We start from the raw sequence: 13,909 nt of genomic DNA on the forward strand, positions 1-13,909 counted from the left end.
CGTAATATCTTCAAGAAAAGCTTACCTGAACGTCCTTAAAGTACCATCAAAAGAGTATCCAATGTGTTACTTCAGTCAACCTTCATATTACATTGGTGATGTCATACAAATCCTTTGCATTTCTGAGAAAACATCTACAGATCTGTCTATGAAAATCTTTCAAGAGACCAAGCTGGCCTCAACACTGGATGGCAATGATACTCATGTGTGGATAACGTCAGAATTCACTGCAACTCCAAGTATAAACAATACACAGTATGGGTGTAAACTGTATATTGATGTTACAAATGAATGGCGACATCATTATACAGATCCACTACTCATTTTGAGAAAATTAAATGTTGTTATCCATGGCGATACTCAATATTCCTTAAATGAAATGGCAAGTTTCACCTGCAAAGGTAACTACACTGACACAGCTAAGTTTACATGGACTTCTGATAATGAATATGTCAACACTAACCAAGTCAACAGTAACAATGCTAACAAGTTAACCATCCCATCTGTACAACCAGAGATGCATGGCACCCAAATCACATGTACTATTAAAGATGAAAGCTTTACTGGCTCAGATACTGTTATTATTACATTGGAACTGACAACAACTGAAACAACAAAATCAACAACAAATTCAACCACTAGATCTGGGTGGCAGATTATTGAAATTATATTGAAATATATTGTATGTTTTTTTATTTTAATAATGGTATTTTTTATATTATGTGTGATTTCGGCATCATTTTTATCAAAAGTAAAAAAGACAGACTAAAATTTACTTCTGAAATTCCATGCGAGTGGTCCAAAAATTGACAGACTATAGTTATATAATTAAAAATTGAATTATTAACTAAACTAAAAGCAATAACACAACCTCTGCTGTAGAACTGAATGTATCAGTTTTACAGGACTAAACTTAAAATCAGTACTGATCAATTAATTTCATTAGATTTTAAGAGTGCCTGTCACCAAAAATCAGACATATTCGTAATTTAGTGGCAAAGGGTCAAAATTTCGAATTGGCTCATATTTTGTACATTGGTAGACCTTGATGTAAGGAAAACTGATGTGTAGTTTGTTTGGTAAAATATCGTTTAGTTTTCGAGAAAATCGAAAAATAACGATTTTTGGCCAATTTTGTTAATTTTTGGTGTATAATTTACATTAAGTTAAGCATTAAGCCTCTGGAAACCAAACATAAAAACCTAGCGTTTTAATATTTTGCATTTACGTTAACTAGCATCTTGACAATAATTTTGTAAAGTTTCAAAAAAATTCAATAAATCCTAAGATTTTTACTAATTAATTACTAATTAGCATATATAAAACTCTTAAAAAGTAGGGTAAAAACACACACGTTTTTTTTCATGTGCGACAAATTTTTTTTGAACAAAAAACTCCTCAATCTAAAGTTTAGATACTAATATTTATGAATCAAGTAAAACAAAATTGGGGAAACTATTTTGCGCTCCGCGCAATAGCCACAAAGTTGTAAGAAATTCAAAGATTTTATCTGTCAGCAAGATCAATCAGATGTACCTATTGTTCTCTATTTAGCTATCTAAGTCGCTTTGAGCCAAACTTTTATTACTAGAAACAAACTTTAAAGATAAACTGAAAGTTCCTGGAATAAATTTGAAGTAAGTTGCAATTTGAACACAAACTAAAAATATGTTTCTGGTAAAATTTCAATGACTAACCAATATACGAAATTAAGCAATTAACTCAAAATCACTCGCTTATGCTTTGTCAAACCATATTATTATAAATAATTCCATCCTCTCAGGATAAAACTGAAAAACACATTTGTTTTAACTTGTTATCGTTTTCCTGTTTGTCGAACCTGGTCAAACTTATTCAACGAGCATGTTTCAAAACATTAGCCACAGTAGACAAAAACACTTTACTGAGTGCGAAGCGTATATTCGATAGACAACGATATCTTTATTGACGTTGACAATGGAACTGATTTGTTATCCAGTTTAGTTAACTTCTTACAATTTAAAGACGTGTTAACAATAATTCTTATATATAACTGTTTTCTGATGGCTTTAAGTTCAAACAACATAGATACTTCATGTTCTTTTAAATCGGTTGTTGGCGGAACTTGTGGATTTGACTAATTCTTAGTCGAGCAGCCATATTTACCTTGCCCGCTGATATTCATAGTTGGACTGTTTGTCCCTTTCATCGATCGGAAATTGTGTTAGGTTGGTCTCAAGGAAATAACAACATATGTATACATAGAGTGCCGCCAGATCTCTCTCGCTTGCGTACCATCTAGTTAGATGGTTCTCGAATACACAGTAATTTCAGCGTAAAAAAACTGGCAATTTCAAAACGTACCGCAGGACTATAAAATACATTGTCGTTTTCAGAAACGAATAAATAGACACGATGATTAATGTAGTCAACTAAAATTAGCACCGTGGGAATTAGGCCTACTTCCGAAGGAGAAACTTGTCTTAAAAATGAGTCCAAATTTTTTATTTGAACTCATTTAAACAAACCCAATTTGTGTTTTGTATATTTTATATATGTTTAAGTTTATTCTCCAAGGGCCCATAAATTCACCTACTTGTGTTAAACCAAGGGCTGAGCTCATAAATTTACCTACAAACTGGGAGTCTGAGAGATTGGAATGTTCCATTCATCGCAAATCAATACATTTGTATAAACGTATATTAAATCTATCAAAATAGTATTTTTTTAAGAAAATCGACCTGTCTTCAACATTATGATGCTGTACTCGAGCTGTTCAACCGGTTTTCAGCCATTAAAAACAATTATCGTAGGAGGAGATAGGAAAATGCGAAGCATCCTCGTATTATCGTCTGCGGGTATTTTTCAAGACGAACATCCATTAGACAGTGTATACCACGATCGAAAAACACCCCTATTTGGGGCAAATCGTTGAACCTAAATTCGTTTTAATCGTCAATAACTAATTATCGAACTCAATTTAATTAGTAAACAGGGTTACATCAGGCGGTTAAAATCAGTACCGAAAGTACGAACCAACTTTATATACCATCGAGTAAACATTCTAGAAATAACGCGCGATTTACCAAATTTTGCCCTTACGTAAATTTATATATAGATAAGTTGACCCAGATGTTCAGTTATGACTGCGAGCGTTTACATTATATGGCTGTCGGTTTGAGGCCTGCAATTGCCGCTCCGAAGCCTACTCTAGAGTTAAATCAAAATTGCACCAGCTCGAGGCCGGCTCCGTTATTCTAAGAGTGTTTACTCATGGAGGTATAAAATTAAAAATAATTTTACACCTCCATGGTTTACTGGTGGCCTTGAGTCGGCCTCGGGCTCGCTAATACCTAAAGTGTAAATGGAGTCTATGTATAAGCTCCAGTGGTCTAATGGTTAGGACATCTGCAAATCAAGAAGAAGCTTAGTTTCGAGTTTGAATTTCTGTTGGGGCGGCTTTTTCTCATTCTTTTTTTAAAAAATGAATTAATTAATATTCAGGATATCAGTATATTTAGAATTTGTTCTGTGTCTGTTGATTTATATAAGACTATCAGACTGTTTTAGGAAAATTCATTCAATTAATTTAAATGTATGCTGTAAATGTAAATCTTACCAGCATATTTTTTTAACATAAAAAATAATTCAAGTCATTCATTAAAGATATCTGCAAAAACAAACAACCATTACAAATCTCAAACAATACCATCATAATCATCTTACAATACATTCTCTATTACTGTCTCTCTCACGCATGAAGCATGTACAGTCCCTTGTCCCCCATCCTCACCTTCTAGACTAAATTTAGTTCAATTTTTTAAAATTCAAATTTACTTTTAAATAATTTGCCTATATTACTACACTACTTATAATTTGGTACGGTCAGTAGTAATTAATTAATTAATGTAGTAATTTTTAAAGTACAGTTTAAAACAATTGGGTTTGTTATTTATGTATATATCTGTAGAGTTCATTCATTAATTAATTTGATTTGGTCAAAATCATTTTCAACACATGTATACAAGACAACAAGAAAAATACAAATAAAAAAATGGAGTTATAATGGTATAAAACTGCAATAAAATAATAAAAAATAAAGCGAGTTAAAATATTGATATAAAATACTGTCATAAAAGATTATAGTAAAAAATGAGTGACATCTAATGACAATAAAGTAGATAAGAAAAACAGCAAAAACTTGATATATAGAATGATAAGTAAAGTAAATAAATTACATGGACTTCTGATAATGATGTCAACACTAACCAAGTAAACAGTAACAATGCTAACAAGATAACCATCCCATCTGTACAACCAACTTGTACTGTTGAAGATGAAGGCTTCACTGGTTCAGATACTTACAACGGAAGAGAAAACCATGACAACAATCTCACCAACTTTAGAAGTAACAATTGAAATATTTCTTACAAAAAACGCTGCTCGCTTATTGAAAAATATTTTTTATTTCAAATTTGTTTTTGAATGTGTCATTTTATTGTTAGTATCCCTATTTTAAGTCTAAAAAGGGCCAATCTGGGAAAAAATTAGAAACAAGTGTTTCTCAACTGATTTGAGTTATATCGGTTCTATATATCCACCAAAAAAAAGTTCCAGCGCATCTGGCCTGGGGAAAGCCGCCATTTTTAAAATGGCCGCCATAAAATACATATTTTTGCTCATATATCAGCTTCCACATCATGTATGGATATGATTTTGGTGGCAAGGTATATGTTTTGAGGGTCAATGAATCCAAATACAGCATTCTGAAGTTTACTGAATGTCCGCCATCTTGTTTTTCAAAATGGCCGCCATAAAATACAGATTTGTACTCATCTCAACTTTTCATAATGTATGAACATGATTTTAGTGACAAAGTGTAGTTGTGAGTGTCAAGAAATCGAAAAACAGCATTTTTTGAAGTTCACTTAATGGCCACCATTTTGTTTTTCAAAATGGCCACCATAAAATACAGGTTTTGCTAATTTCGTAGCTCATATACATAATGAAGACATGATTTTGATAACTAAGTCTATGTTTTGATTGTTACAGAATAAAAAATCAGCATTCTAAAAATACAGAGTCGGAAAGTGATCAGATCTTCTTATTCCATTTAGGACCAAACTTCATAGTTGAAGGCTACTGCTCCACTGGCTTTAGATGTTGCTTTTTTTTGCATAAAGTTTGTTAAATACAGTAATAGTTTTAAAATTCCCAATCAAACTGGCACAACATATAATAATAACAACATTTATGTACAATCCCCTTTGTCTAGTCTCCGAGATCTATCGCTATCACAATCCTCATTATTACTATGTCAACGTCGTGAGTTAATCACAATTAGATCGAGTTCCATACTGATTACGACCAAAGAGGTACACAAGAAGATACCAGAGAGTGTACTGTAACTATCATTCGCGAGAAGAAACTAATAAACAAGATATTCTAAAGAAGTTACATAGACATGTAAAGATATTTTCCAAATATAAAGAGAAGCATGGCCAACTTGCAGTTAAAAGTACAACTTATGGATAAAGCAAGTAACATATCTTATGAATACATGGTAATACACTGGGAGATCAACACTAGTCACCCTAAATGGTTTGCATTTATGTTTAAATCTAGCTGCTTATCTGCCATCCTAATAACCTTCGATCAACCAATGTGACGTAAAGTAATGCAAATAGTTAGAGAAAGAAAACTGCCATTTGTCATCAAACTCGAAAGATTCTTAAGAGCTTTCTGGGAAAGTCAAAAAGATATCAAAAACATTTAAGATGTGGCTGTATCATTAGATGGTATAATTTTTTAGGCATGATTGTGCAATTGGGAGCTCCAGGTTCAGATATAGCATCTACAGTATGCTTTCATATTTGCAGCAGCTGGTCATGGCCAAAATGCCAAAAGTGGAAGGCTATATCTGGAAATGGTGAAAGACAAATTTCAAGATACATAAGGTTTTCTCTATTGTGCTCATGTCTGAAAACTGATTCTTCACCATTATAACACGTTGCATGATATCCATTCTTTTGGAACATCTTGTATTGTATGTATATGGAAATTTGTCGTTCAGGCATATTGGCCATCATGGTCAATTGTCCTATACTGTGTCTATATCTGGAGACAAAATGGTACATCCTCATCTCGTGTCATCATTATATGATACATAGCTGCATCCTCTAAGAGCTTTAGAATATACAGCTCTCTTTAAAGTAGGTTATGCACAACTTCAAAACCTCAACCCACCAGTATGTCCAATATAACCAAGAAAGCTTCTGAAAAGATAATCTCCTCCGTGTCTGATTATTATGACTGGTAGATGAGCAGCTAGATATACGTTTTCAGAGTGGCTGTACCATTGTATAAACTGTTGACATGTTAATTGGATAAAAAAGAATGATCGGCATAAACTATCGTCGATTTGTCCAGTTATCGCATTATACCTACATGCATAAATCCAGACCAGTTATGGTGAAGTAGTGTTAGTCCCCAGTGTATTAGGTAACCATCCATTCAGTCACATAAGATATGTTGCTTTAAATTGCTTTACTTGCTTTAATTATCTATAATGTATCTGATTGGAATATGCTTAAAGATGTATTGTCCCTTTGACTAATTCCAAAAAAATAAAAAATAACAGATTTCGAAAAAAGGTAGGTCATTTTGAAGTATCATAATAGTTATTAACTATCACCAAAAATTTGTCGAAAAAAAAATCATTTAACTGAAATACAGACGTTTTTTTGTTAAAAAAATAACTCTGACTTCCAGTCAAAGTTTTTGATCAAAACATACCCCATAATGAAACGCGCTTGTTTGGCTACTCTGTATGCATAATCATAAAACTTCCTCATGATCTGTGTTAAAATACCTTCTCAACCGTGACGAGTTGTAAACAATCCTAATTAGCATATGCATAATGCGTACTCATGGTTTGAAATCTTTGTTTACTTTCGCTCGCGACGATTTTCCAGACGAAATGTAAACAAACTAATTTACCTGTTAATTACGTAAACTTGTTGCTTTTGGCTCGAATTTTTGACTTAAAGTGAATAACTTTGATATTGCCAATTTAAATTTAGAATATTTTGACCTTCATTTTTTTGTGTTTCAAGGGACAATACATCTTTAACTAAAGTTGGCCATGCTTCTCTTTAGGATTTGGAAAATATCTTAAAATGTCGTCTAACAAACTCTTTTAAAATATTTTATTTTAGGTTCTTCACGCGAATGATATAGTTACAGTACATCGCTGATATCTTCTTGTGTACAGTATCTCCTGGGGTCATAATCATTGTGGTTCCCATATATTATCACCAACATATTGACTTATTCTCGTCATCACTTTCTAACTGTATTTCAAAAGCTGAATTTTGTTTTTATTCTGTAACCTTCAAGACATAGGCTTAGCAAAATCATAATCATAGTAGCTCATAAATTAGCAAAAACCTGTACCTTATGGTGGCCATTTTGACAATCAAAATGGTGGCCATTGAGTGAACTTCAAAAAGCTGTATTTAGATTTCTTGACCCTCAAAACATAAACATTGCCACCAAAATCACTTCCATACACGATGTAGAAGCTGAGGTACGAGGACAAATGAAAAACAAAATGGCGGGCATTAGGTGAACTTTAAAATACTATATTTGAATTCCTTGACCTTCAAAACATATACTTTTCTACCAAAATTACGTTCATATGATGTAGAAGCTGAGATATGAGGAAAAATCTGTAAATTTTATAGCAGCCATTTTGATTTTCAAAATGGCGGCCATTGGGTGAAATTCAAATTAATGCTGTATTTGGATTCCTTGACCGTCAAAACCTACATTTTGCCACCAAAATCATGTCTATACATGATGTAGAAGCTGAGATAAGCACAAATCTGTATTTTAAGGCGGCCATTTTGAAAAACAAGATGGCGGTCATTGAGTGAACTTCAAAATGCTGTATTTAGATTCCTTGACCCTCAAAACATACACTTTGCTACCAAAATCATTTCCATGCATGATGTAGAAGAGGAGATATGAGCAAAAACCTGTATTTTATGGCGGCCATTTTGAAAATCCAAAATGGCGGCTTTCCCCAGGCCAGATGAGCTGGAACTTTTTTTTGGTGGATATATAGACCCCATATGACACAAATCAGTTGAGAAACACTAATTTTTTCCCAGAGAAAGTGTAAAATGGGGATACTATGTCACAAAATAGTTATTTTACCTGAAAAAATGTAATTTAAAAACAAATACTTAAATTGTCTGTCAGACAATGGTTTTTGGGTTTTTTTTCTCTTTTTATATGTGAATAAATATTATTTTTTTGTTACAGAAGTGAATACTCAATTTCTGTCACTTTAGTTAATTTTATTGCTAAGGTCAAGTCTGGGGGTCACTTCATCACCCTAGATATTTCAAGTGTGAAGTATCCTATTACAAACACAAACTTTAATGGACTGTTTTGATAATAATTCAATGAATATCTGACAGTGAATTACAGTCAAAAGTCAGTATTATCATGGAGAATATTTCTCCATGGTATTATCAAATGGGATAAATACCAGAAATGCTTTGGGATTTGTAATTTTAGCATGACATGTCCTAATAGACTCTTTTCCAAGACGTTTTTTATGTCTAGTAGCTGGAATCTATAAATTATAGTGGAGTTTCCATTTTCGCTGTCGTCCTTAGATACTATAACTGCTGCTTGCTTTAGCTTCTGATTGAGTAGTCCTAATGGGACGTAGCGGGCTAGAGCAGCAGCGTGAAAACTGTGATTCAGGAAAAGTATGAAATTATTAACAATTTTATTGTAGTTTGTTTAGTTTTAACAACATTAATTATGGTATGTTACATTTTGGCATTTAAATTGTCCAAAAAAGAAAAGGTCGACTAAAATTAAATCTGTTTGTGTTTGTTAAAATTTGTAAATATTTGTTCTTGTAATATTTTTAATTGTCATTAAGAGCTTTTTAAGCAAAGCAAAAATGTTACCAAAAGAAAAAACCAATTGATATAAAAAATATAACATTATTAATGGCTTATAGTGTGATTATATTTAAACAAGTTTTTTTCCTAAAACCATTTTGCCTTTGTTTAAAGAAGTAGACACTGTGATACAGGAGAAGTTATATTAATTTTGATTTCATTAATTTCAAAATGTGTCTTTTGAGTTTCGTTGCTGGATTCGAATACGGATGTAATATAATTCAAAATAGCTTAGAATACCAAGCACATTGCTGTTTTTGTTTACATGCCATTATTGAATAATGTACGGAAAAAAAATCTTCTAGCATATAAAAAAAAAATATTCATGAAATCCAATAGCAAGATCGTCTGTTGTTTTGCAAACGGAAGCGGCGAAGCACACAATGCGATCTCTCCTTCACAACAAGATCAGGACAATGGCGATGGTTGCAATTTTGCTCTGTTGAATGACGATTACATGTATTCCATTACATTATTTAAACAAGCAAATGTACTGCACTAAAATATACTGTTTCATTAATGGTAAATACCTTCTTGAGATGTTATTAAAAAAAACAAATATCAATCTGAATCAAATGAATGACAAGAATCTACTTAGATGTTAAATATAAAACAAATAATGAATGTTTTATATTTTTATATCTGAATATTTGCGTATTCTATTGTGGGAAAATTTGTATTTTCTATATTCGAATTTGATATATAATAAAGTAAATACTCGAAACTGAAAAGAACATTATGTACAGTAATTAAGGGCAGAATGTCTGCAACAGTATTTTTTTAATGATAGGTTTTATTATTACTTTCATAACCAAAAACAAAACCAGTCCAACATACTGAATTTAGTAATGACAAGTTTATCGCATTATTTGAGAATTGCCATTCACATTCCAACACTTATCCAAGCCTAAACTGAACGAGGACCATGAAATCTGTCAATGGAATTGTAGCGGGATTGCTAATCTTTATCTTCTTTAGTATTTCAACACAGCAGCAACAAAATGTTTATTGTGATGAACCCAAAAACTACTATTTTATTGGACAAACGCTAAGAACAAATTGTTATGTTGAAAAGTGTAATTACTGTATAAAACATTATCAGTTGAAGAGGAATAACTGTTCAGTAGATGACAACCGTATCCACAGTTCTAATACAACGTTTCCATGGCATTTTGAAATTGAGATAGAAATCATAAATATGACTAGTTCTGACAGTGGTGTGTACAGCATTCTTGTCACTCATCATGATGATAGTTCACAGGAATCCAGATTATTCAACGTGAGTGTTTTTCCACAACCTGCACCAAAGTGCTCATCTGACAAAGACTACTGTATTGTTGATTGCTACGTCACTGTACAATGTCGTATATTTTCTTATCCAGATCTTGTTTTCCAACATTTTAGACAGTACGATATTAAGAAAGAAGGGTATAATTATACAATTTTAGGAAATGAAACTTTATTTGAAAGACAATTCCATATCACCAGAATGTCACAATTTACATGTCTTGTAGAAGTGAAATCTGCACCTTATACTTGCATAGCCGATGTATCAATAAAAAGTAGATTGAATGTTTCTTTAACACCAGGAAATCTGATTGAAGGCGACAACGCGATTCTAAATTGTTCTCTACCAAACAATGATAATGTAACTCAAATTGAGTACATATGGGAATCATTCCCTGAAATTGACATGATTAATAAAAGTAACACATTAACAATACTTAATGTATCCATTGGTTTAAATGGAACAGAAGTAAGATGCACCGTTAGACTAGGTAATTATTCAGAGGGTTCAGCAACAACGATACTGAATGTTGACGTCCTGGATCATGATCAAGTTCATCCTGATGTCTCAACGATGCAAATAACCACATCCGACATCAGCAGGGAAGATAATACTATGCACTCAAAATCTATATTGCTAATTCGGTCAATCACATTTTGTGTGTTTATTATTATTGTGGCAATTTTGAGTACAAAATACCTTAATTCAAGGAAGAAAAGACATTCCATTGACAATAGACCTACAAGCAATGACACAACCTCGGCTGTAGAACTGAATGTATCCGTTATAGAGAACTGAACATGAGCTATGGATATTTCAATGTATTAGAATACTGTTTCGTGTTTGAATAACAAATGTTTTTAAATGATTATACAGTATATTAAGTACAGATGTTTTGCCCTACTCTGACGTAAGTTGTACTTTTATACTAAGTACATTGAGAATACAGTACTTGCAAAAAAGTAATTCTTGGGATTGACTCGATACAATTGTAAAATTAGCAATAGTTTAATTTTTTGTTAATCCTGGCTCCATAAATATACAAAAACTTTCTATGACCAATTTAATTGTTTAGCTTATTTTAGGGAACAATTCATTTAAAATAAATATAAGCATTAATGTATCTAATAAAAAAATAGTATTTTATTTTAAAACTAGGTACATTACCACAATCTTGTAAAGCTTTCTGTTTCCTCTTGTCAATGCAGTGTTTTTTAAGCTATAAGATGAAACAATAATTGAATTAATTTAATTTTAGCTGTAAAATTATCAAAATAAAATATTTTTGATGCCTGAAACATTGTGGTTGTTATTATTTCTGGTTGTGTAAGCCATCGTTTTTCTACAATCTATTAATCAAGAATCTAATGGTCAGGACATCATATCAAGCAGAAGATTAGTTTTGAGTTTGAATATTTTGGGAAGCTTTTTCTCATTATTTTTTTTAAAATGAATTAATTAATATTCAGTATATCACCAGGACGATTTAGAATTTGTTCTGTGCCTGTTGATTTATATAAGACTCTAAGACTGTTTTAGGAAAATTCATTAATTTAAATGTATGCTATAAATGTAAATCTTACCAACATAGTAGTCTGTGTCAAATGTGAAAATTACACCGGGTCTTCTATCTACACTGTGGCAACCTCTTTCAAATCATGTATCAAATATGCCTGCAAAAAAAAACCAAAAAAAAAAACACATGCTTATGGTGTACAATCATAATCATCTTATCTTACATTCCCTATTATTAATTAAGTAAAGGTCCTCATCTCCCATCCTCGCCTTCTAGACTAAAATTAGTTCAACTGATAATTTACATGTCAATTCTTCCTTTGCTTTTTTCATTCAAATTTACACTTTTAAATAATTTGCCTATATTACTACACTACTTTATAATTTAGTACTATTAAAGGTCAGTAAAACATGTAGTAATCTTACACAGTTACAAAAGTACAATTGAAGCAATTGGGTTTGTTATTTATTAACTAAATTATTTCTGTATATTATCTGTGGAGAGAAATAATGACAATAATAAAGTGGATAAGAAAAACAGCAAAAACTAAAGTATGATAAGTAAAAAAAGCAAAAACTTGATTCATAGAATGATAAGCAGAGTAAATAAAACATGCAATTTATAAAAATTTAGCTATTTGCCATACAAATAATCTGACAAGCAAGTCGTACGAGTTTGTTTGACGCCACCAATTTATTTGGTGACGTCAACAATTTTAGTTACTCCCGGATGAGCAACGAGTCGTCTGTTGTGTGATTGTGAAATTGACAATGCAAAATGGTAAGTCAAATTCTATTATTAATCCTGCTTAATCGAATATTTTATGTACATTTATTGATGTGTAAACATAAATATACAAAAATAGTACCTTTGAAAACTGAATTATCCATTGATAAACAGTCAATCATTGGAATATGATCGGTCTAGGATCGAGCATTGTTCAGATAAAATGTAGGTGTGGCTATCGCTGTTATACAATGACACTGGAATTGTTCATACGCTATCTTTTGTACTAGTTTGACAGGTACCTAAATTATGACAGAAAAACAAATCAATGGTTGCTAGGAACCATCAATGCATACTATAATTTTCTATTGTTGAATTAAAGAATTGGACTATTCCATTATTATGTTTTTTTATTGAGGTTTGTACTTTGTTATATACCAATCAAGGTACTAGACTACAATACGATAGTTTGATGAATTAGACCATGTAAATGTTGGGCTATAAAATATGGCAATAAACACTCCACCCCCACCCCCCAAAACACAGAGTTTTAGTTTGTGTTCTCATCCTCTATTATTATATATACTGTACGTTTTATTGCACACAATTTTGTATTATGTATCTAGTATATTGAATGAATGAATCCCAGAGAGAAGTACTGTAATAAGTATAACATACTTATTCCCATCTTAGTATTATGCCATCATGCTATCATTGTGCCTCCAAAAATATATAGCGCCTGGTTCTCATGAAAAACATAAAATGTTATTGTTGCTATTAAAAATAAATATACAGTATAAAATTGCTTTCTTCGAGTTCGGGAAGACAATGAGGTCAATAACTGATTACGTTGTTTACTGAGGCCTAATTGATAACTCACTATTAATTTGATGGTTTTCTTCTGCTTGCATTCTTTTCAGGCATCTGTTGATAGTTCAACCAACAACTCTAGGCTTTGGTGTCTTTCTCTTCTGTTTATCATCATTTCAACTTCAGTTTCTCAGGAAACTTCATTTGATAATGATTATCCTGAAAATGTTACCATTGCTGAAACAAAGCAGGCAAGATTTGAATGTTCGCTGCTCAAAGATCATGAACCAACAGATCAAGTATCTTGGATAAAACATAATGAGAAAATAAATCAAAGCTCAGAAAATGCACGGTATTCTTTTGGGAAAAAAATAAAGAGCAACGAAGTGTATAAGTATAGCTTAACAATTGATCCAGTTGAAAGATCAGATGCTACAGATTATAGATGTGTGTTTGATACTTCAACAGGCAATATATCCTCAAGAAAAGCTTACCTGAACGTCCTTAAAGTACCATCAAAAGAGTATCCAATGTGCTATTTCAGTAAATCGTCTTATGAAATCAGTGATCTCACACAAATATCTTGCATTTCAGAGAAAACATCTA

This window comes from Antedon bifida, chromosome 1 (genome assembly GCF_963402885.1).
Source record: "Antedon bifida chromosome 1, ecAntBifi1.1, whole genome shotgun sequence".
NCBI classification, from domain to species: Eukaryota; Metazoa; Echinodermata; class Crinoidea; order Comatulida; family Antedonidae; genus Antedon; species Antedon bifida.